At 39.8% G+C, this 24,066-nt stretch overlaps 1 pseudogene; it reads left to right on the plus strand.

Moving 5' to 3' along the window:
* The first annotated feature begins 22,723 nt into the window (after positions 1-22,723).
* LOC110152672 (protein SCO1 homolog, mitochondrial-like) lies at positions 22,724-23,753 on the plus strand (annotated as a pseudogene).
* Positions 23,754-24,066: the final 313 nt, after the last annotated feature.

Consider the following 24,066-nt stretch of genomic DNA (forward strand, 5'->3'; position numbering starts at 1 on the left):
GATGCAAATGTGCTTAGACTCTCCTAGAAAAAATACTGGAGTGGGGTGCCACTTTCTCCTCTAGGGGATCTTCCCAGCCCAGGAATCAAACCCATGTCTCTTGTGTCTCCTGCATCAACAGATGGATTCTTTACCACTAGCACCACCTGGAAAGCCCATAGTTGCAAAGCCCACATATAAAGTTATAAATATAGACAAAAGACAGAAAATGGTATTCAACTTTTGAAAAATAATGAGTTCATTTTTCTTGGAAGAAATTATGCAAATCACAAGTGGTTAACAGCAAAAGACCCATGGAAGTAATAACCTAGAAAAACATTACTGACCTCAGACAAGCCACAAGAAGAGGTTATAGACTGACTGTTCTTTAATGAGTAAGCCTGATGAGATGACCTGTGAGACTCTAGTCATAGAATCTGAGAAGTTTGAAACTAGAAATAACCTGAGGCAATTCTGATCCATTTCTGAAGTAGAAAGTTGTCTATGTTCCCAAAGCAGAGAGTGTACCAAAAAAAAAAAAATTTAATGATAACGTGCTAATTAAGAAGAAGAGGGAATTAATTGAACAGAAATGATCAAAGTAGAGTTTGGCTAAGTTCTGATGAAGAAAAGATAGTATGCTATTCCTAAGGAGAAAAATTATATTGCCTTGTATAGCAGAGAGCAAAGGAGTCTAAGACTAGATATTGTAACATGATAGTAAAATTTTAATAATGAACATAACTTGGTTGTGGCCCATGACCTAAGTAACATTTTAACATGTTTAGGTACATTTTCAAACATTCCTGGACAGGCTAGATGAATATTTTTTACATATACACTGTTCTTCCAAATCTCCAAACCAATATATAAAGTATATTGAAATGCAAACTTAACAGCTCTCAGTTCAGAGTATGACTCTGAATCATAGTGCATTTCTTTGCTGATGACGATATTCATAGAGCATTATTTTAAATATTTAGCATTAGTACTATGTTGAACCATTCTAGCTCCTCTGCCCCCAACATCTTGTAGATTCTTCTGTAAGCCAACATTTGATATTTGTTCTGACAGGCCGCATTATTGCCTCCAACATATCCCCCTTTTCTGCATCAATTAAATGCAAGCTGATCTCCTAACTAGAGATCACATGATCATACATAGAACTAAGAATTTTATGATGTGGATAATAAAAACATTCAATTTGCCTCCTAATTTCTCTGTATCACACCCTGACTCACAAAGAACTATGCTTACTGTGTAAGCATTTAAATAATATTTTTTAAAAATTAAAGATCATCCATTAAAGAAATTAATAATTTGTTGGGAAAACTAGCACACCTGACATCAAGCATCACAAGGTCCCTCTCCATAAGGGAGACTGCAGAAGCAGAGTGGAATGCACATGGGCCAAGATTTTAGTTTACCTCTTCCAGTTATTAACCTCATGACCTTGGGCAAAACCCTGAATTTATCTGAGCTGCAGCTTCCTTGGTTTATAAATGAAGATTGTAATGTGCATGGGGTTTCCAGTGTCTGCATTGTTCTTGGTCGTGTAGAATCCTGGATTGATCCCCATTCTCCTGGAAATTCTTCAAATCACCATGACAAAGACAATGTTACAAAGACAATTGTATATTACATTGATAATTGACATTGACACTGACAATTGTAATATTGACAATTATATTGACAATTGACATTGTAATATTGACATTACAATGGCAATGCAATGACAGTGTAACAATGACAATGTTACAAAGTTACAATGACAGTGAAAAGAGAAAAGCAGAAGAAATATAAGTATTTTTGAAAGAAAAGTGATAGGACATGTTGACTATTTAAAAAGAGAATGGGGAACAAGAAAAGACATTAGCTTAACATTACTAATCTGTCTAGGAGAATGGTGTCTCCTTGACAAAGGGAGGGAAGTTATATATAAAGGCTAGCAAATGAAGACTCAGAAAGGAAGAAGATATGTTCTTATATGAGTCTATTCTATCTGAATAGGCTTAAGTTAAAACATAATATAAAAGTTTAGGAAACCATTTACTGAAGGGAGTTAACTCCTGTGTATGGCCATTGCTTCTGAATGAAGCACCATCATAATAAAAATAGTCACCATATAACTATTCTCTATGAACGTGAAATCAATAGTATCCAATTTCTACCTACATTATAACATATCCTTAGTTAGGTAAGTTTATTTCTCTTTTTTTTAATGGACAGTAATTGCCCTCCACTCAACTTTGGAGACAATGCATTGATTAAAGTAGAGAGAGTATAAATATTGTTAAAGTATATAAGGCACCACTGGTCCATATACATGAAGCAGTAAATTCTGTGAAATGTTTTGTTTCATAGTGGCATATAAAAATAAAAGTATACACATCACTATTGAATTTTAATGCAGAACATCAATTAATTAGAGTTTAGTGATATTAAATTTAATGTAGGGAGTGGTACAGGGACATAATATATATTTAAGACAGAAGATGAAAGGAAGGGAAAGATATATATTTTGCCAACTAAAATATACACCCAGGCTTTCTGCTTCCTTTGTTGGCATTTAAATTCCAGTAGGGGTCAAATAAAAAGTACTCTTTTATTAGCCACCTAAGAACTCATTTTTAGTTATAATTATGTGTTGGATGCTATACAACTGGAATTCAAGAAATATCAAATGGAGAAAGAATGATGAGGGTTCATATTTGGAATAAGTAACTAGCTGCAATAAAAGAATGTGTTAGATATCTTCTGTTTGTCCTTCCATATCTACCTTCTATCAATCTTACTCTGCTCTTAGCTTCAGAGGTTCATCTGTTGGAAATGAATTCCCAGGCTTCCAGTTGGGTATGGCCAATAGAGAGGCATCAGAGAGGATAAAGAAAGTGAGGGCAGTTGTTTATTTCCCTGCATCCTTCTTCCTCCTCGCCCTCATTTAGTTGTATCTCTCTACTGAAGGCCATTGTACCATTATGTGGTCCTTCCCTGTAGCTCTCAATTCTCCATTCCTTTGCTTCTTCAGAACTAGGAATTCAGTTACTGCCGCGGCTGGACCTAGGGCACTGAACGACCCTTGTTAGCTCCTGTAAGCCCCACTGCAGCAGTCGGAGACACGTGCAAATCCTTTGGCACTGCTCGCATCACTCAGTGAAGTCCAGGACATCTTTGCTTGAACCGGGCTGGCCTTGGACACCTACTCATAAGTAACAGAATGCAGCAGAACCAGTATTTTTGACTTCAGAGGCCATGTCAGAAAGGGCTGTTCTGCTTGCGCCTGATTTCCTCAGAGCTCTGGACAAAATATAAAAAGTCCCACTATCTCATTGCAAGCTTGTTGTGAAAAAGCCCAGGCAAGCCACATGGAAAGACTATATATATATATATATGTATATATATATATATATATATTCCATTCAACAGTGCCAGTCCAGGAAGTAAACAGGTGAGTGATGATGCCTTCAGATGAATCTAACCCAGGCCATCAAATCAACCCCCAGCTTCGAGCCTTCTCAGTTGAAGCCACAGATATCAAGATATCACAAGGCAGGGGAAAAAAAAAAAAACATCTTTGTGCCCTTCTCTATTTCCTGACACACGGAATCCATGAGTATATTAAAAGGTTTTTTACTTTATATCACTAAGTTTAGGGTGGTTTGTTACACAGCAGTATAGATCGAGCACCTGCTCACATCTTTGTAAATAGTCCTTTTACTCAACTCTTTGCAAATTGTCCTATTTCAGTGAGTTGCCTGTTTCCTGACAGAACCCTGAGGAATACAAAGGGAACTCCAAATAACTGCCCTATGAGCAGTATAAAGAAACTCCTATAGGAGTGTGAAATAAGAAGGATTAACCTCCAGTTGGCTTAATCAGGGAATCCTCCATAAGAGCAGGAGCCATGTCTGAGATTGTAGGAAATCAATAATACCTGATGAAGTTTGCTGAATGGGGAAGTGAGGATTTTACTGGGCCTAAGAAACAGTTGTGATTAGGATGGGAAGAAACGGGGCGAGCTGGAGTATTGTAGACAGAACAGTAAAAATTAAGAGCCCAGCAGCAAGAATGTGCCTTCAAATAACAAATTCCACTATAGATCAGGGCAGCTGGGGCAAAGGCTCCACCCTGAAGCCAGGGCGGCTTCTGCAGGAAGCCAGTCTCTCACCCTGTCTCTTCCTGCTACACAGCCGTTATCAGTTCTCCATAAGTCTCAGGAGAAAATTCAAACTTCCTAACATTGGGCTTTCCTGGTGGCTCAGTGGTGACAATCTCCTGCCAATGCAGGAGACAAGAGTTCAATCCCTGGGTCAGGAAGATCCCCTGGAGAAGAAAACGGCAACTCATTCCAGTATTCTGGTGTGGGAAATCCCACGAAAAGAGAAGCCTGGCAGGCTACAGTTCACGGGATATCAGAAGAGGTGGATACTTCTGAGTGTTCAACAACAACACTGCTCTTGAAGCTCTTCTGGATTTATGTCTCTCTGCACTCACCTTTTCTTACCAGGTCCCCCATTCCCACCTGTGTTTGTAGCCACATTACCTTTCTTTAGAGTCAGACTTACGCAGCCTTATAATTTTGAACACACTGCTTTTTCTTAACACAGACTATTCTATACATTCACCTTCCTCCTTCTAACTTGCAACTACCTTCACATCTCAAGACATAAATCCTCCCCTCTAGATAGCCTTCCCAGGCACTTACTATATGAGGTAGTAATTCTCCCTAATTACCTACATGATTCTCTGTGCTCACAAATATGGGAGCACTTATATTGGTCCTTTATAGTGATTATTTTTTTGGCCCAGCTATAGACCATAAACTCCTACTCATGGACAGGAATTTGGATCTTGCTATGCTTAAGAAAATAAATTAATATAACGAATTAATGGTTAATAAGAGTAGCTTTTGGAGTAGTGAATAAAGAATCAACAAGTTTTGTGAATGATTTCAGACACTGTTGCTTTTTCTGTTCACTTCATTGGCCATTATACTTTGAAGAGCACCCATTATTAATTATGCTTTTTAATGAAAAAAATGAAGCATGAATGAATGGATATAGATGAGGAAGAGGGAAGAGTTGATGACATGACTGATATTACTATCTTCTTTTACATTACCAGGAGACACAGACATTTAGAGTTTACATAGAAATTGTCAATCCCAAAACTCTTTGAAAAAGAAGTGTAGTTAATTAGATTGCTATGTTTCAGTCTATTTAAACCAGGAGGGAATTTTTAAAAGAACAACAGGGGGAAGGCACAAAACGCAGGTGCAACCGAATCCGCGCTTTTGTGGAGTACCCGAAAACTGGAACCGCACTCAACGCAGGGCCCGCTCCATATAGAGCAGCCGGGAGCCTGAGCAGTGTAGACGGCGAAAGCACAGACACCCGTGAGCGGGGCAAACCCAGTGTGGCCGGAACACGGTGAGTGCTATCCACACAGAGCGGTGTCTGTCTACAGCGCCCTGCCCTCCCCGTAGCAGGACTGAACTGAACTAGCGAACCTAAATAAGAGATCACCTCCGCCCGCCTGTGTCAGGGCGGAAATTAGACACCTAAGAGAAGCCAAAATAAACAAAGGGAACCGCTTCAGAAAGGACCGGTGCAACAGATTAAAATCCCTGAAGGTAACACCGACTACACAGGAAGGGGCCTACAGATATCGAGAAGTGTAAGCTGGAAAGAGGAGCTATCTGAAATTGAACTGAACCTACACTGACCGCAGCAACTCCAGAGAAATTCCTAGATTTATATGTATATATATATTTTTTAATTTAAAAAAAATTTTTTTTTTCTTTCCTTTTTTTTTATTTTTTATTTTTTCTCTTTTATTTTCTTTTAAAATTCCCTATTGCTCCCCCATTACTCCTCAACTTTCATTTTCATACATTTGTACGATTTTTTTAATTAGGGGAAAAAAAATTTTTTCTTTTTTTCCCTTTTTCTTGTTTTTCTCTCCTATTTCCTTTTAAAGTCCTCTAATACTCCTCTATTATTCCTTAATTTTCATGTTCATTTCACTATAACCTTGCCCAAAAAAAGAGAGAGAGAGAGAGAAACCCTATTTTTAAACCAAACTTCATGTACATTTCTAAATTTTTTGTGTGTTTTTGTTTTTGTTTTTAAATATTGTATTTCAAAGAGTCTAACCTCTACACTAGATTTTTAATCTTTATTTTTCAGTATGTGATATAAATTTTGGACATTTAAGCATCCAATATTCAGTTCCCATTTCTATTCAGGAGTGTGGTGATTACTCTCCCACTTTTGACTCTCTGTTTTCTACCTCAGAACACCTCTATTTCCTCCTTTCCCCTTCTCTTCCCAATCCAATTCTGTGAATCTGTGTGGGTGTCTGGGCTACGGAGAACACTTTGGGAACAGATAACTGCGTAGATCTGTCTCTCTCCTCTTGAGTCCCCTTTTTCTCCTCCTGCTCACCTCTATCTCCTTCCTCCCTCTCCTATTCTTCATGTAACTCTGTGAACCTCTCTGGTTGTCTCTCACGGTGGAGAATCTTTTCACCATTAACCTAGAAGTTTTATTATCAGTGCTGTATAGTTGGAGAAGTCTTGAGACTATTGGAAGAATAAAACTGAAATCCAGAGGCAGGAGACTTGAGCCCAAAACCTGAGAAAACCAGAAAACTCCTGACTACACGGAACATTAAGGAATAAGAGACCATCCAAAAGCCTCCATACCTACACCAAAATCAACCACCACCCAAGAGCCAATAAGCTCCAGTACAAGACATACCACGCAAATTCTTTAGCAACGCAGGAACATAGACCTGAGTGTCAACATACAGGCTCTCCAAAGTCACACCTAACACAGAGACCCATCGCAAAGCTCATTACTGGACACTCCATTGCACTCCAGAGAGAAGAAATCCAATTCCACGCACCAGAACGCTGACACAAGCTTCCCTAACCAGGAAACCTTGACAAACCAATCGTCCAACCCCACCCACTGGGTGAAACCTCCACAATAAAAAGGAACCACAGACCACCAGAATACAGAAAGCCCACTCCAGACACAGCAATCTAAACAAGATGAAAGGGCAGAGAAATACCCAACAGGTAAAGGAACATGAAAAAAGCCCACCAAGTCAAATAAAAGAACAACAGGATGATCTTTTTACTGCTATTATTCCTTCCTTCCTCTCTCGTTGGTCAAAAATATAGTTCTCAAGCACTGAGTTTAACACTTTGCTCAAGGGCTTGATTTTTAAAGTCTCTTGTCTGAGATGGGATTCCTGTTTATCTTTCTGTAAGGGACTGATTTAATTTACCTGAAATGTTTACACAGTTAATGTGTATTTCAATCTCTGTTTGCTTTGATAATTAAATGTTACCTACCTGTAAATGCTTCTATTCAAAGTACTAATTTCAATAGCTCAAATTAATGCAATACTTTAGGTATCTTGCCTTAAAATACAATTTAAACACAGTATTATGTTAGAAAAATTGAAACCAGTGCTCTGAGTGCTGGTTAATTCTATTTACTTAATAAAATTTGATAGTTTGCATTTAAATTATTCTTGATTTAGTGCTATTTTGATAAGGCTTTGTAATACCAAAAGCCAGATTTTAATCTTCTTTTAAATGAGGGTCAGTTTGAGGGAAAATGGACAATTAGCTTAACTATCCCATATTCCTCAGAGCAGTGCTTCCAGTGTTCAGTAACCTAGTTGATCCTTATGAGTCTGGAGGATGATACTTAACCTTCAGTAAAACTGCATCATAATCATGATTTTTAAAAGCTTACAAGCTACTTTGATTGTATTTCCACCTTATCACAGGTGACTGGAGTTACTCAATAATCAAATGATCTCTAATCAATATTGTGAATACATTTCACTTCATATTACTCAGACTGCCTTATACACAGCCGCTATTTTGAATGACTTTCCTTCAAGTCAACCCTATTTGCCTCATTTTTATCCCAATACCTTTTGTTTCCTTTATTGACTGTGTATCAATTTCCCAGAAAATTACCATCTACAGCTCTGAATCTTTGAGTTTAATGTTTGCTTCATGTAGCATCTGTTGACATTTGATTTATGATTTGTGCATTGAGACTTTCAAGCCATAATAAATAAGACATTCATTTCCTAGATCTCCCCAGATTGGTCAATTGTTTAAAAATGCCCTTAAAAAACACAGAGAATCAAAAACAAATGAGATAGCTTGAGATAATATCTGTTCTGCCTCAGAAGCAAGTTACCATTTTAAAAATTGCCTGTAGGCTGTAAGCATTAAAATTTTTAAAAAGTGCCTGGAATCCAGCTGCATGCTTAACTTGCTTCTATCTCTGCACTCTTCCAGCTAAATATGTTCCACTTGTTCAGTTCAGTTCAATTCAGTCACTCAGTTATGTCTGACTCTTTGTGACCCCATGAACTGCAGCATGCCAGGCTTCCCTGTCCATCACTAACTCCCGGAGATTGCTGAAACTCATGTCCATCAAGTCAGTGATGCCATCCAACCATCTCATCCTCCATCGTCCCCTTCTCCTCCCACCTTAAATCTTTCCCAGCATCAGGGGCTTTTCCAGTGAGTCAATTCTTTGCATCAGGTGGCCAAAGTATTGGAGTTTCAGCTTCAGCATCAGTCGATCCAATGAATATTCGGAACTGATTTCCTTTAGGATGGACTGGTTGGATCTACTTGTGTCCAAGGGATGCTCAAGAGTCTTCTCCAACACCACAATTCAAAAGCATCAATTCTTCAGTGCTCAGCCTTCTTTATAGTCCAAATCTCACATCAATACATGACTACTGGGAAAAACATAGCTTTGACTAGATGGACCTTTGTTAGCAAAGTAATGTCTCTGCTATTTAATATGCTGTCTAGGTTGGTCATAGCTTTTCTTCCAAGGAGCAAGAGTCTTTTGATTTCATGGCTGCAGTCACCAGCTGCAGTGACTTTGGTTTCATCTGTAAATATATATTTTCTAATGGAAGCACCAAGGAAATACTATGTACTATATATGATATATATATATATATATATATATATATATATATATATACTATATATACTATATACTATATAGATCTATAGGTCTCAGCAAGGATCACAAAGTTGCTTAGAAAATTAAACATTTGAAATAGTTGGTTTCTACTCATCTTAATTCTGGTTTTCAGGGCTGTGAAATTACTTCTGAATAGAGTAAGTGCTAAGTCGTTTTAGTCATGTCTGACTCTCTGCAATCCTGTGAACTGTGGCCCACCAGCCTTGGTCCATGGGATTCTCCAGGCAAGAATACTGGAGTGGATTGCCATCCCCTCTTCCAGGGGATCTTCCCAACCCAGGCGTGGAACCTACGTCTCTTAAGTCTCCAGCACTGGCAAGCAGATTCTTTACCACTAGCTCCCCCTGGGAAGCCCTCTGAATAGAGTAGCTGATTCAATTTATACAGTGCAGTTTATACACAAAAGTATCTTCATGACACCACAAATCACATATATGAAGAAAGAAACCAAGCACTTTGGTTTCAACAAAGTTTGATCATCAAATAAAGTTCAAAGAAAGTGGAGTCAGGAGTGCTAACTCGTGACTAGTAGTTCATTTGATTAAAGAAGGCTGAATAAGAAAAGTCAAGGTTGTCAATTCAATCTCCTAATTATTTGAGAGAATTATGCAGAAAATAAACTTGAAGTCTGACTTTTAACTGAATTCCTATCCCAGTCAAGTTACTTACAAATTATATTCTGACACCTAAAGAAAATAAACATAAGGTTCTGTATTATTCAATATAAACTAACTTAAAAAAAAAAATGAGGCCAAATTTTTATTTCTGGCAAATGAGCACTCACATATCCTGAAAACTAATCCTTCTACTGGAAACAACTACAAATACTGGATTCAGAAAAAGAGTTTGCTTTTACTTTATAAGAACACAAGAGATGTCCTCAGAGGCCAAAACCAAAATGAAAGCGGTAATCTAGAGAGTTAAGCAAACTCTAAAGCTGGTGGCTACTTTGAAGGCACCTGATAATCTCTGGTGACCTTGAGTCTCATTTTTGACAGCTGTGCAGGAGATGGGAGACAGGAAACAAACAAAGTCTGGGACCTACCCTTGGAGTGGAGAGTGTTAGATTAGAAGAGTCCCAAATAATAAACTTTCACATCTTTAGGGAAAAGCAGAGTAGTATCAAGGTGTTATATGTATTCCTAGTCTGTTAGAAGACATAGTAGAGTGTTTCACATTTTTCTTTATTTCTCTGTCCAATTATTTGGCTTAAAACTCAACATTCAGAAAACTAAGATCATGGCATCTGGTCACATCACCTCATGGCAAGTAGATGGGAAACACTGCAAACAGTGAGAGACTTTATTTTTCTGGGCTCCAAAATCACTGCAGATGGTGATTTCAGCCATGAAATTAAAAGATGCTTGATGCTTGGAAGAAAAGCTATGACCAACTTAGACAGCATATTAAAAAGCAGAGACATTACTTTGCTAACAAAGGTCCATCTAGTCAAAGCTATGGTTTTTCCAGTAGTCATGTATGGATGTGAGAGTCAGACTATAAAGAAAGCTGAAGAATTGATGCTTTTGAACTGTGGTACTAGAGAAGACTCTTGAGAATCCCTTGGACTGCAAGGAGACCCAACCAGTCCATCCTAAAGGAAATCAGTCCTGAATATTCATTAGAAGGACTGATGTTGAAGCTGAAACTTAAATACTTTGGCCACCTGATGCGAAGACCCAACCCATTTGAAAAGACCCTGATGCTGGGAAAGATTGAAGGCAGGAGGAAAAGGTGACAACAGAGGATGAGATGGTTGGATGGCATCACCGACTCAAAGGACATGAGTTTGAGTAGACTCCGGGAGTTGGTGATGGACAAGGAGGCCTGGCGTGCTGCAGTCCATGGGGTCGCAAAGAGTTGAACACAACTGAGGGACTGAACAGAACTGATCCAATAATTTGAGTTTTTTAAAAAATGTTTTATTTAGAAAAATTAATGAAAAGGACAAAGCAGCTATGTCTGCTATGATTATATTGTATCATTATTACTTCTTCGAAAGAAAACCTGCCCTTGTTAATGAATTTTCTCTTTCCAGGATATATATTTTTTTCCTAGTCTAGTAGTATTCTAGTAGTTTACTCTAGTAATTTTCTTTGTAGCAAACAATCTCAAAACTTAGTGGCTTATAACAACAACATTTCTCTTGCTTATAAATCTTCAATTTGGACTGAACTTGTCAGGGATAATTCATTTTTGCTCCACTTGACAGCAGTTGGCATAGCTCAATGGCTAAAATCATCAGAAATCTCATCCACTCAAATATCTAGCAATTGATGTCAACTGTTGTCTGGGACCTTCATTGAGGTTGACTACCCTAACACTACAATCTCTCCACGCAGCTTGGACTTCCTGACAACATGGTGGATGGGGTCTATGTCCTAGCATTTTGAGAGACAGACACACAGAGAAGACATATTCCCTTTTATGACATAGCCTCAGAAGCCAAGTGGTATCATTTATGCAACACTGTATTCATTGAGGAAATCAAAATACCCTTCCAGGTTCAAAAGGAAGGGAAAAGAAATGTACTCCACCTCATAATGGGGGTGTGGCAAAGTTCTAAGAGAGTACACAGGATCAAAACTCCTGCTAAGGCCGTTTTGAAAAAACATGTAATATGTCATATTCCTCAATCTTCTATAGGATAGTTAATTATATTTGTTCAATTCAGAGCCAAAACAAAGGGGAAAAGAAGCCAAGAGAGGGAATGTTTGTTGGGAAATCGTGAGCCAGAACATTTAAGTTCAACCCTTGCTTAACTGGATGTCCCTAGAAGTGGCCCCTTACCTTCCTCTCCTTAGCACTCATACTCTAGATATGTTCCAGTCAATATCTAGCTTCAGAGGCAGGAATTTTTCCTGCTATCTGTGTTTGCTGTCAGGGAGTAGTCATAAATGCTTCATGAGTGCTTTCTGAGAGTCAAAGGGGAGTTCTTACAATGTAATGAGATGGTAATAGGAAAATTTCACCATTTATATTGCATTAAAACTAGTTTAGAGATTTTTTTAAGACTACACCAAGGTCTGGAGAAGGCAATGGCAACCCACTCCAGGACTCTTGCCTGGAGAGGAGCCTGGTAGGCTGCCGTCCATGTGGTTGACACAATTGAGCGACTTCACTTTCACTTTTCACTTTCATGCATTGGAGAAGGAAATGGCGACCCACTCCAGTGTTCTTGCCTGGAGAATCCCAGGGACCGGAGAGCCTGGTGGGCTGCCGTCTATGGGGTCGCACAGAGTCGGACATGACTGAAGCGACAGCAGCAGCAGCAGCAGGCCAAGGTCATAACAGTGAATAAGAAGGGGCACAGAAAAGAAAGATATAACACATGCAGCAAAGGATTTTCAAAAGGACTAAAACTGTGAAAGCCCAGGTAGATCACATTTCCCTGTTTGAACAACTTTCTAAATTTTCTATTAGCAAACACACTGTATAATGGCAATACATTCCTATACTTCCTGCAGTGTTTCTTCATGTCTTGCTAGCCTGGCATTCTGTGAAGCTTTCAGAAGAAACAAGAAAATGATTTCAGTCATCTTAGAACATCAATATTCTTGATTCTATGTGTATTCCATGTTAATCCTTTTTTAAATGTAAAAGAATTTACCCTTATTAGAATATTTTATGGAATTCTCACAGTGGTAAAAGAAACATTTCAGGGGAGAGACAATAGTAAGTCTTCCATTGGCCCCTGAAATGGTACCAAAAAGGCAGAGTTACTATAGAGAGTTGTGTGGAATGAAGAGGAGTAAGCTCATTACTGATGACACCGGGAACAAATATAAGAACATATCCTGAATCATCACATAGCAACTCTAGCACTGGAGACTAAAACAGTTAATGCCCTCGACTTTTCTGCTGCTTACAAGTCCATCTGAGACAAGAATGTCCTATCTACCTAGAATTTTTCCCTTTTCATTTTTCTATTTCTTAGTTGCTTATTTGTGTCAGGCAAACAGATATTCTTCTCTATCTAAAAGAGCTTTTTTAGAAGAACTGGTTAAAAGTGATTTTAAATCAAAACCCAAATAAGAGGACATTCCAAAGTGACAGTGAACAGATGGACTAGAGAAGCATGGAAATGAAAAGCATAAGCCTCAGGTTCCCCTGCTCACTGGATAGTTTCCCCAGCAACTCATGCCTCAATCCATGACTCTTGCTCAGCTCTGGTCTTTTAAATTTCAGTCTCGCTTATGAAAACTCTTATCTTTATATCCTTTCTTCCCTTCTCTTTAACACAACCATCATAATTAGACTACTGTTACTGTCACCAAATATTTTTTCCAGTAAAGAGCTAAAGCAATTTTCCACTGAAGTGTTTCCATCATTGCATCACAGAATGCACCTAATGAAATCAAGCATATCAGCTGCAAGCATAAAACAACACACTGGGCGTAAAAAATTCCAGCAAATATTGACGCTAAATCAGATCCCATCTGAACACACGTGTGTAAGCTTTTTAAAGCACTCAGGGAGCAGGGAAACCCTAAAACAGAAGTGTGAATTAGGTGGAGGTTTTTTTTTTTTTTTTTTTAGTTGATCACAACCCCTCATGGTGGCCTCACTCCCTATCAAACATTCAAAGCTGTCACCTCATGCTTGGTTGCCTTGAACTGTCCCCAGTGAAACTTACAAGAAAGACAACACTCTCCCTCTCATGCACCGAAGGACCACCTCTAAATCCTGGTTTCTGGAGCCCTACCCCTGACCTTAACAACCTAATACACTATTTCTTGCTGGGATGTTTGAACCTATCTATGATTAAATGATTTCTCACCCACCCTTAAAATAAGGATTTCTAGAACTGATACTTTTATTCATTTAAGCAGACTGGAGTTTGGAACAATTAGTTGGAACAACATGAAGCACACTTCAAATCACACTGGGCTAAAAACAGTCTGGTCTCTAAGTGAAATCCTATTCATACCGCACTATATCACAGAAAAGTAAATAAACTAGACTTTCCAAGCACCCTGTCCCCATTACTACTGACTCTGTACTATTGTAAATCAGGTGAAGTGTTGCTTTTTGACACATTTACATCTATATTGCAATGACTTTGGCTACTCTGCCAGTATAAAAATTTCCATTATTCTTGTATTCAGCTTGACCTGGCATTACTGCCTAGGCTAATAACCAGTCTCCCTGTGCCTATCACTCCCCATTACACTCCACTCAACACAGCAGCCAGAGTTTTCCAAATGAAAATACGATCATGTCAACTTCTGCTCAAAGCACTGCAGTGGCTCCCATGTCAATCAGAGTCAAAACAAAGCTTACAAAGCTATAAAATCTAGTCCCTCCCACTCCCCACTATACCCCACCATTTGCTTTCAGGTCTTATCCTCTTTCTCACTTCCCTCCAGATAACCTAGCTTCTTACTGTTTCTGGAATTATCCAGACACACTCTCATCTCCAGGCTTTCGCACTTGTTCTCTCTTCCTGACACTCCTTTCCCCCAGATATCCACATGGCTCACTTTTCCTTCAAGGACATTTTGCTTAAAATTCTCAGAAAAATACCCAGTCATCCTACTTAAGTATGCCAACTACCTAAGCCCCTCATTTTGCTCTAGTTTTTTCCATCGTGCTTATTTTGTTCTATCATGCAAAAGATTTGGTTTATTTAGTATGTCTATTTCTGATTTTCTTCTACTTGAGAGTAAATTTCAGGGAAGCAAAAAAATGTTTGACAATTTTCTCCTCCAGTACCTTCAGTGCTTATAAAACAGCATAACAAATAGTTGGTATACAACAGATTTATATATATTTAACAAATAAACAAAGATTTTGGTATACTGTTTTCTCATTTCCTATCTTCCAGTTCCCTAAGGAAGGAAGTAAGCCTTATTGATGCTGCAAAATTAATGTCAGTTAAACATGTGGACTTTGGTCAGTTCTATGGTTCAAAGCAAGTCTTGCTCCATCATGTGGTAAGAGATTTGAAAGTACATTATTCTCTCCTCTAGAGTCTGTGCTCACCCGATGCAATAGGAATATATTTTATGTCCTGGGCCTACCTTATGTGATTGCACCATTTCTGGGCATAGTGTCTTCTTTCTAAACACCAGTGCAATTTATGAGTTCAGCAAAGCTCAACGGATTTGGGTCATAAGAAGTTATTCGAAAATAAGTTTGCCTGGGTGATTTAGCCCTATAACATCTTGTTCAAATATCTGCTTCATTATATACTGACATTATGGAACTGTGACAATGCAGTCACAGATGTGCAAGCAAATATGAATGTGGAGATCTATATAAAGGTTCCCTTGATCCTTTAGGTATCACAGTCTTGTAGTAAAATCTTTGCATTGGTTGCTGGTTGGGCTTTAATTCACAAAATCAAAGAATTTTACATGGACTTGCACAAAGTGGTATTTAGGATTGTGAGTAAGGCAGGAGACTCAGAAATGGCCATTGAAATTCAGGGATTTCAAGGCAAATCCCACCATGCATTTCTGCCTAATTACAGAAAGCACTTTTTTATTTTGCTGAGTACAAAGACCACCCTCACAGGGCTCAGTCTTGGTCGTACAGAGTTTTCAAAAGCACTCGGTCTGGAAATATACATTGGCATTACCCACACAGAGCTCTGATGTGTTCTCCAGGCCATTCACACCTCACTCTACTACTTTTTCACAGGAATAGACTAAATGGCCACAAGTCTATACCTGTGCCGACACATTTAAAAGGAAAGCAAAGGGGAACTGAAAGCAGACACTGAATATATCAGATTCCTGTTAGGCATGATGCCCAACTTCACCAGAACCACTCCTTGAATTCCTTGAGACCTGCACTGGGGATCCCTTCCAGCTCAAAAATTCTATGCTTCACTGATTCTTTCAGACCTTCAGGATATTGATATAAACTAATCTGCATGGCTAAATTAGGTTGACGTTTCTGATACTTACACAGCGACGATTTCACGGTACAAGAAACATAGGAATATGAGGGCTAACCTGGTGGGAAAATGCTTATTCTGTTAGGATTTTGTTAAAAACAAAACAAAACAAAAAACCAGCAGCAACTTCATTCAGGTCCCAACAAGGCAAATTTCCCCTGGGGCTGCCAAGGCCTGCACCATCCAAAGGGCGTGATCACAGGAGCAGAATGAAAGATCCAAGGAAGCAACAAGGAGCACAAAAGATAGTAGGAACATGCCAAGCAAGAGAAAATAAAGGGTGATGTTCTACCACTGCATGGATATCAGTATAATCTACTTCAATTGCTTTATCTCCCTGGTGGCTAAGATGGTAAAGAATCCACCTGCAATGTGGGAGGCCTGGGTTTGATCCCTGGGTTGGGAAGATCTTCTGGAGGAGGTCACGGCAGCCCACTCCAGCATTCTTGCCTGGAAGATTCCCATGGACAAAGGAACCTGGCAGGAATCCATGGGGTTGCAAAGAGTTGGACACAACTGAGTGGCTAAGCACGGTTAAGGTAAAAGTTAGTGTGGTCCAGTGGAGGAAGTATAAGAAGTCAGAAAACCTATAAGATGTAACCAATTAGTTCATGCAAGTGTCTTAATTTCTGACTTTTATTCTCCTTAACTGTGAAATCAAGGCATTTGGTTCTGAAGAGTTAAATGGGGTTTGCACGTGAGAAGTCCCTGGGTTTGAACTATGCCAGTTATGTCTAATGTGTGTATGATTTTGGGCAAATTGTTTTTCCCTCTAAGTCTCAGTTTCTTCATCTGCCAATAGGGAATAAATAACATCTAACTCAAAGTGGAGTTGTTTGGCTGGAATAAAAAGAATATATAAAAGCATTTGTCACCTATTAGATTATTAATATTTATTTTAAAACAAATCTTAAACAATTTTGGGGAGGGGTCAGAAAGAAACTAAGACTACATTAAGATATAAGAAAACTCTGAAATTATACTTTTCTTTTACTTTATTGTTGCATGTGATGCTATTAATACCTGCTAAATGGTACATATGTAGCAGGTGATTTTACATGTATGAGAAACCTTCCTAAATGAACTGTGGCATGTTGGAAGTTCTCATTAGCAAGAAATTATAAGCCAAGGCCAACTTTGAAAATGGATGTGGAAAAGCAGGCAGAAATAAAAGTCTGGTTCAATCTAGAGAGGCGCCAAGAGTACAGATTACCAAATCCAAAGGTGTGGTGCTCTTGATTATAATCTGAATCAGTCTTTAGGTCCAAGAGACCTGCACTGTGGATGCAGGACAGGGCACAGCTACAGTAGGCAGAAGTTTTTAGTACAAGTAGAAACCTATGCCAGAGCTAGGAATACAGGTGGGTTTTAAAAGAGGTGTCCAAAGCCAGGTCCAAGAGCCAGGCCAGGAATTTAGGACCTCTAGGTGAAAGTGTGGGCCAGACCCAGATGGTGAGAGGATTGGGAACCAGCAGCCGGAGTCCCAAGAAGAAGTTAAGCCAGGAGACTGGGCTATGTATGGGGAGAACAAATATTTACTAGAGCTCACTTATCACCAAAGAAAGGAGCTGCAAAATTCCATCAGCCCAGGCTCTCGCTGGTTGAAGGGTTAGATAGTTCCACAACTGCAGGTGAGGGAGTTTCAGGGCCCACAACTGTGGAAAATGGCATGGGCCCTAATTGGTAACATCTGCAGATGGATCTGAGCATGTATTTTGCCACCAGTTGTAACATCCCCAATATTCAGCAACCGCAAATATGACCTACATCCCAGAAAGCAATCTAACCTTCTATAGTAGATGCACTATGTCAGGGAGCAGGGAATTCACCTCCACAAAGACCCAACTGAGACGTGAAAACAGAAGAAAGCCATGCCAGAGGAGGCGAGTAGGAGATAGCCTCTCAAGACATTTGCTTGTGCAAATGTGCACCAGCTACCTCCACTCACATGTCTCCCTGTGTAAGTTTTTCACAAATTGCAGGTAAAGAGGACATTTAAATTCCAAATCCAACCCTCAGGCGTGTGCCAGAGACTGAAGGCAGTATTTGGTCTTTTAAACTAAAATGGAAAAGTAAATGCAGATGGAGATATATCCTCTGCCAACCAGAAAGCCACAAGCAATACGGTTTCCAACCAGGCAGAGGCAGCATTTAAGCCATCTTGTTAAGAATTCCATGCATAAGAGGAGACAGTACCTCAGCAGATATAAGAGTCCTGATTATTATCAACGATAGTCCCCTGGCAGAGGGTGTGAACGATTTGCTTCTAAATGAGATCAAATATTTCACAAGCACAGTTGGAAGAACCTACATGTTTATGAACAATTAAATGTTTGGCAAAAAAAAAAAAATAGAAACTTTATTTAGGACTGAAGCCAGCTATGGTAGTTTGAAACAAACATAGCATGTTTCATTATGGGGCTCAGGAAGCAACATATAATATTTTCCACCAAATTTGCCTCCAGGCAGTTGTAGTGAAATTCAGTCAGCAATTTCAGCATAATTTGAAAAGAAAGAGCAGGTAGTCCCTTTAGCAATTAAAGACACATCTCAAAAGATAAATAAAATTGAGTCAACTCTAAAGGTAATCCATCTTGCATGATGTTGAGAGCAGAAAAAGTAAAGCAGTGGAGGAAACAACCCACTCTAACTCTTTACAAAGGAGTTTGGTTCAGTGAGGGTGAAGAGTAGGTGTGTGGCAAGGATGACAAAGTTATAACAATTGATTAGCATGCAGAATAGAAAGCAGAATAAGTGACTGGACACTAAATAGGGAAGAGTTAAGGGAAATCAATAGGTCTACACACTGATGACAAAATACTTATGAAATTGATAATTGCCACTCCAGAGATGAACCAGGTGAACTTGTTTTTATAAGGTTTAGATATAATCAGACTACCTATAGGCATCAAAACGGAAGTACATTCACTACGCATTGAATATCTTGCTCCAAGATCCTCAAAGGGGTACAGTCACAGTCCCCTGACGTCTCCAAACATTCATTTCTTAACAGTATCTGGATATAAAGCAGAGATTTGAAACCACAGAGTTTGGGTTTAAACTGACTTGTGTAAATTCCCAGTTACGTGATCTTGGGTAAGTCCTCTCATCCCACTAAACTTTAGTGTAGCCAGGTGTTTTCAGAAGGAGACAAGACCTCCCTCATAAGAATGTTCTCAACATTAAATGAGATAGAGTCAGCGCCTATGAAATATTCATATGGATTGTTGAATGTTCTTGAGAATATGTTATATACAAGTGAAAATGCCAAGCATTTGATGTATTTTTACATTCAATCAACAAAGTTGTTCTGAGATTGAAGTATGTTGTGTGATTTCACATGAAGAAAATGAAGCTCTATTCTCTTTACAAATAATAACATCCAAATCTGACAAAGACAAATACACACATACACAAAGGACTTCAAAACCACTAAGAATTAAAGGAACTTAATGTCCTGAGAAGCTCTTCTTAATCCTGGAGCAATTCCCAATTCATCACTGCTTTTGATTTTCTTGCTTGCTTATTTATGCTTTTCCCTAGAAATTTGACCTTATTTTCTCTTTCAGTGGTACCACCAATTCTACTAATCACTCACTTCAGTCTGTGTATGAAATATAAACAACATATTATTTCTTTGCTCCCTGTGGAACAATTTCAGCTTTTTTAAAAGATCTAGATAGAAGAGAGAAACAGACAAGAAGGCAAGAAATAAATGCTAGACCCTCAATGCAGAAGCAGAACAATCCAAAGCACAAATCTATCAGTGATTACTAATACCCTGTGAAATAATATAATCTCGTTTTCAGAGATTATATTATTTTCAGAGCTGTCAGATTTCCTTACAGCTGTTAAGAAGGAATCTCCAATTTTTAAGACATTCATCTTTCAGATTCTTCCCTGTGGGGACAATCATTGCAATATCTGTGGAAATAGAAAACAGTCGGGTATGCTGACAGTATCCTGGAGGAAAACCAGCTGGCTACCCTGACAGGCACTATGCAAGTGACAGTAAAATGGGAGAATCAACATGGTTCATGACTTGGCCATGACCCAACCAGAGTTATTCCCATCTCACTTTATTTCTATCCTGTTTGCTCTGCCTGAAGGATATTCTCTAGCCAGTTATTAAAACTGAGCCACCATACAATGAAGTGAAGCATCTTCATTTATTACTCCCAGGGGACCAACATTACCCAGTCTCACCAGAGTTATGGGACCTCCATGCCACTTTGAGGTCCTCAGATGGAGTAAGATGACCGAACACAGTGATTTAGATTCTATATCCACTCAGATACACAAGCCTTTGTTTTTGCTTTTAGTTGTATCTTTTTGGGGGGAGTTTAGAATGTGGTCCATGAGTACATGGACCTGAGGCCCTCCTAGATCAACAATAAAAACAAAACAAAAACTCTTAGTGAGGCATGTGGGCCAACACCACCAACAATACCTGGGGAGGTTTCTAGAACTACAGTACCTTAAGCCCAGCTCAGGCCTACTGAATTTGTATCTCAGGTGTCAGATTTTAGGACATATTATATATATCAAAGTTGAGAAGTTCTATGCTAGAGACTCAGTCTTTAAGTCAATTGAGAATCATGCCACCAAGTCCAATTAAGTCAAAAGGAAAGAATGATCTGGAAAATAATGTTAGGAGTGTCTAGCACTATGGGACTCAACTAGTAGTTGGTAGGAAGCTGTCAAAGGAAGGAATCCCCTTGATCTGATTCAGCTGAGGCACTGAGGCTTTTTAGTTACTCTTGCAGCCTTGAGTAGGGGGCCCTCCCTGATACCTTAGCTAGGAAGCACCACCATGACCAGATTTAGTTGCCTTTTTAAAAACCTGCTGCTTTCCATGAAGATGGAGTGACATGCTACTCCTACTGCCAAAGAAGGTCCACACTCCTCTTCCACAGAAAAAGCCATGTCCCTGATAACCAGCTCCAGGATAAATCTCTTTATTCTAACTCCCTTCTTGGAGGATTTGTATACTACCAGGATTTGGTGTGGAGGTGACTAAGTTGACAGGAGCTGGGGAGGAATATTCAGAAGTGACTATACTTGGTTTGTAGTCTCCACAGCTGATTAATTAGAGTTCTGGGACTGAGAATCAAACATATGGCCAAGCAGCCTGGAATTTAGGACAAGAAATTCACTGAAAATAGAAGTGAGGGATTCTGTAACAGATTCTCTGGTTTCACTGCATCAGTTAAAGTTTTTCTTTGTTACAGGAAAACTGACCCTGGCAACCTACATTTGCTAGGATTCTTCATCCAGTGACTTCTGGTTAAAGTTGACCAGTGGGAGGCTCTGGAAGGGGATTAGACAGGACACAGGAGAGTAGGAGCTATAGACTTTCTCTCATGGCTCTAGCATCTCTTTGTGGTTCAAACTCATTCAAGAGGCCCTTCTCAACATGTTTCCATCACATTCAAGTGACTCCTCCCACCTTGATTTTAGTACATCCACTTGCTTAGTAAAACCTCTGTCATCAGGACCCCAACTCTTTCCTGGTAGCCCAGACCTTGGGTTCTGGTAAAACCACCTCTTCCCTTTGTCCCTGCAACACTGGAGCTGGGGGTATCATCCTATTATTGCCTCTTCAGTTCTTCCCAAACATTTTTAATGTGTTCCTCATATTAAATTTCTTCTACTGAACAATTTAGAATAGGTTCAATTTGACTTGCTTCATCCTGACTGATACATTGACCTTATATTCTATAAGCTTAAGCATCAAGAGCCTCTCTTTGGGAAATTAGACCCAGAGGGAAATGTCATTGAAATTAAACTTCAGGCATGGTATGAGGAAAATAGAATTTTGTTATGAGAAAGAACTTTAGGCATCATCTAAGTCTGTCATTTCTCAGTGAGGAGCTGTTCCCCAGTAAGTGCCATGCCTGTTGTTGTTTAGTAGCTAAGTCGTGTCCAACTCTTTGCGACCCCATGGACTGTAGCCCAGCCAGGCTCCTCGGCCCATGGAATTTTCCAGGCAAGAATACTGGAGTGTGTTGCCATTTCCTTCTCCAGGGGATATTTCTGACCCAGAGATCAAACCAGCGTCTCCTGTTTGGCAGGTGGATTCTTAGCCACTGAGCCACCAGGGAAGCCTTTAAGATGCATATGGGGATACATTTCAGTGAGAAGCATTTATCATTTAACCATTTGGTGCTTTTATCCGGAGCTCCTCCAGTTTAGGGTTTAATTTGTCTTACACAATTCTTAAATGGCAATGCCAGGATTAGCTCTCTCCATGTCCACAGTATTTCCATTATTCCATATATCTTCTGTGATATGTTTGCCTGTTTGATACCAGACTCTGTAAACAGATATATATTTAGTGTACTGAACAAAATTATATTAGATAAATTAATGGGCAAGTTTATGGCTCTATCCTTTCTTTATACATACGTTTTTTTTTTTTTCCCCAAATTTGTGAAAGCCAATGAAGGAGAGACAAGAGATGCATGTTTGATCCCTGAGTTGGGAAGATCCCCAGGAGTAGGAATGGCAACCTGACCCAATATTCTTGCCTGGAAAATTCCATGGGCAAACGAGCCCAGTGGGCTACAGTCTATGGAGTTGCAAAGAGTCGGACATGACTGAACACACAGACACACACAAGTTCTCTAAGAACTAGCTATCACTATTATTATTAGTCCAGATTGGCTTTTTGTTGGTTGTTGTTGTTAAGTTTTGTCTGATACTGATGACTCCATCTACTCCACGTCAGTTAATGATGCAGAAATGTCTACTAAATAAAAGTTTATTTCCCTGGGATAGTTGTTCTTAAACATCAGCAATGCATCAGAATCACCTGGAGAGTTTCTTAAAACCCATTTTTTTGCCCCACCTCAGAAAGCTCCGGGCTTCCCCAGCGGCTCACTGGTCAAGAATCTGCCTGCGGTCTCGAGCTTATGGCGAGGCTGTCACTGGTGCCGGCGGGATAATGCGGCTTCCGGGCAGCCAACTTCGGCGTCTCTTGCCTCTCGGATTCCGGGTTTGGGGCTCAGGGAAGGGGACCGCGAGGGTCTTGCTGGGGAGGCCTGGCGGGCCTCGGGGCTCGCTGGCTGCTGCCTGGGGAGCCGCCCCCTGGGCACTGCGATGTCGCCCCTGCCCCGGTCCTCAGGACCCCGGAACGGGAGGGCAGCAGAGACCCCACGCGCCCCTGGGAGCCCGGGCCTGTTTCCCGGAAGCCTTTAGCCGTCACATTCGCTATTAGAGGAGCTTTATGGGCTGGAATGAAGTACTTCAAGAAAGAAAAGACAGAGAAACTGGAGCAGGAACAGCAGCGAAGCATTGGAAAGCCTTTACTTGGGGGCCCATTTTCCCTCACAACTCATACTGGCGAGCCCCAAACTGATAAGGACTACCTGGGTCAATGGGTATTGATTTATTTTGGCTTTACTCATTGTTCTGATGAACTAGAAGAACTAGTTCTGTCCAGAAGAACTAGAAAAAATGATTCAAGTCGTGGATGAAATAGACGGTATTCCGGCTCTGCCAAATTTAACTCTGCTTTTGATCACTTTTGACCCAGAGAGGGACACAAAAGAGACGCCATCGCCAATGATGTAAAAGAATTTTCTCCCAAACTGATTGGCTTGACTGGCACAAAAGAAGAGATTGATCAAGTGTCCAGAGCATTCAGACTGTTTTACAGCCCTGGCCCCAAGGATGAAGATGAGGACTACATAGTGAACCATACGATCATAATGTACTTGATTGGACCAGATGATGAATTTCTAGATTATTTTGGCCAGAACAAGAAGAATGCAGCAATAGCTGGTTCAGTTGCTGCTCACATGAGGACACACAGTAAAAAGAGCTAATAACTAACACAGCATGGCCATGCTCTATTCTCCTGCCAAAGAGGAAGGACTTTATCTCCCAGAGGAGCCAATACATACATGTACATACATGCAGCCTGCAGAAAGGCCTTCACACTAGGAGAAAATCTAGGTTTTGGACAGGTCACATCACGCTTGGGTTCATCAAGGATGAATTCTTGGAACTGTAAAGATTATGACCAAAAGTCTCCCAAATTGTGGCCTTGAGACCAGAGGATCAAGATGTTTTGAAGCCAGTGGAATGGACCTCAGGGAGGGAAGCAGCCAGAAAAGACGCATCGCAGGGATCTCCCCA

This window comes from Odocoileus virginianus, chromosome 2 (assembly GCF_023699985.2).
Source record: "Odocoileus virginianus isolate 20LAN1187 ecotype Illinois chromosome 2, Ovbor_1.2, whole genome shotgun sequence".
In the NCBI taxonomy this organism is placed as follows: Eukaryota; Metazoa; Chordata; class Mammalia; order Artiodactyla; family Cervidae; genus Odocoileus; species Odocoileus virginianus.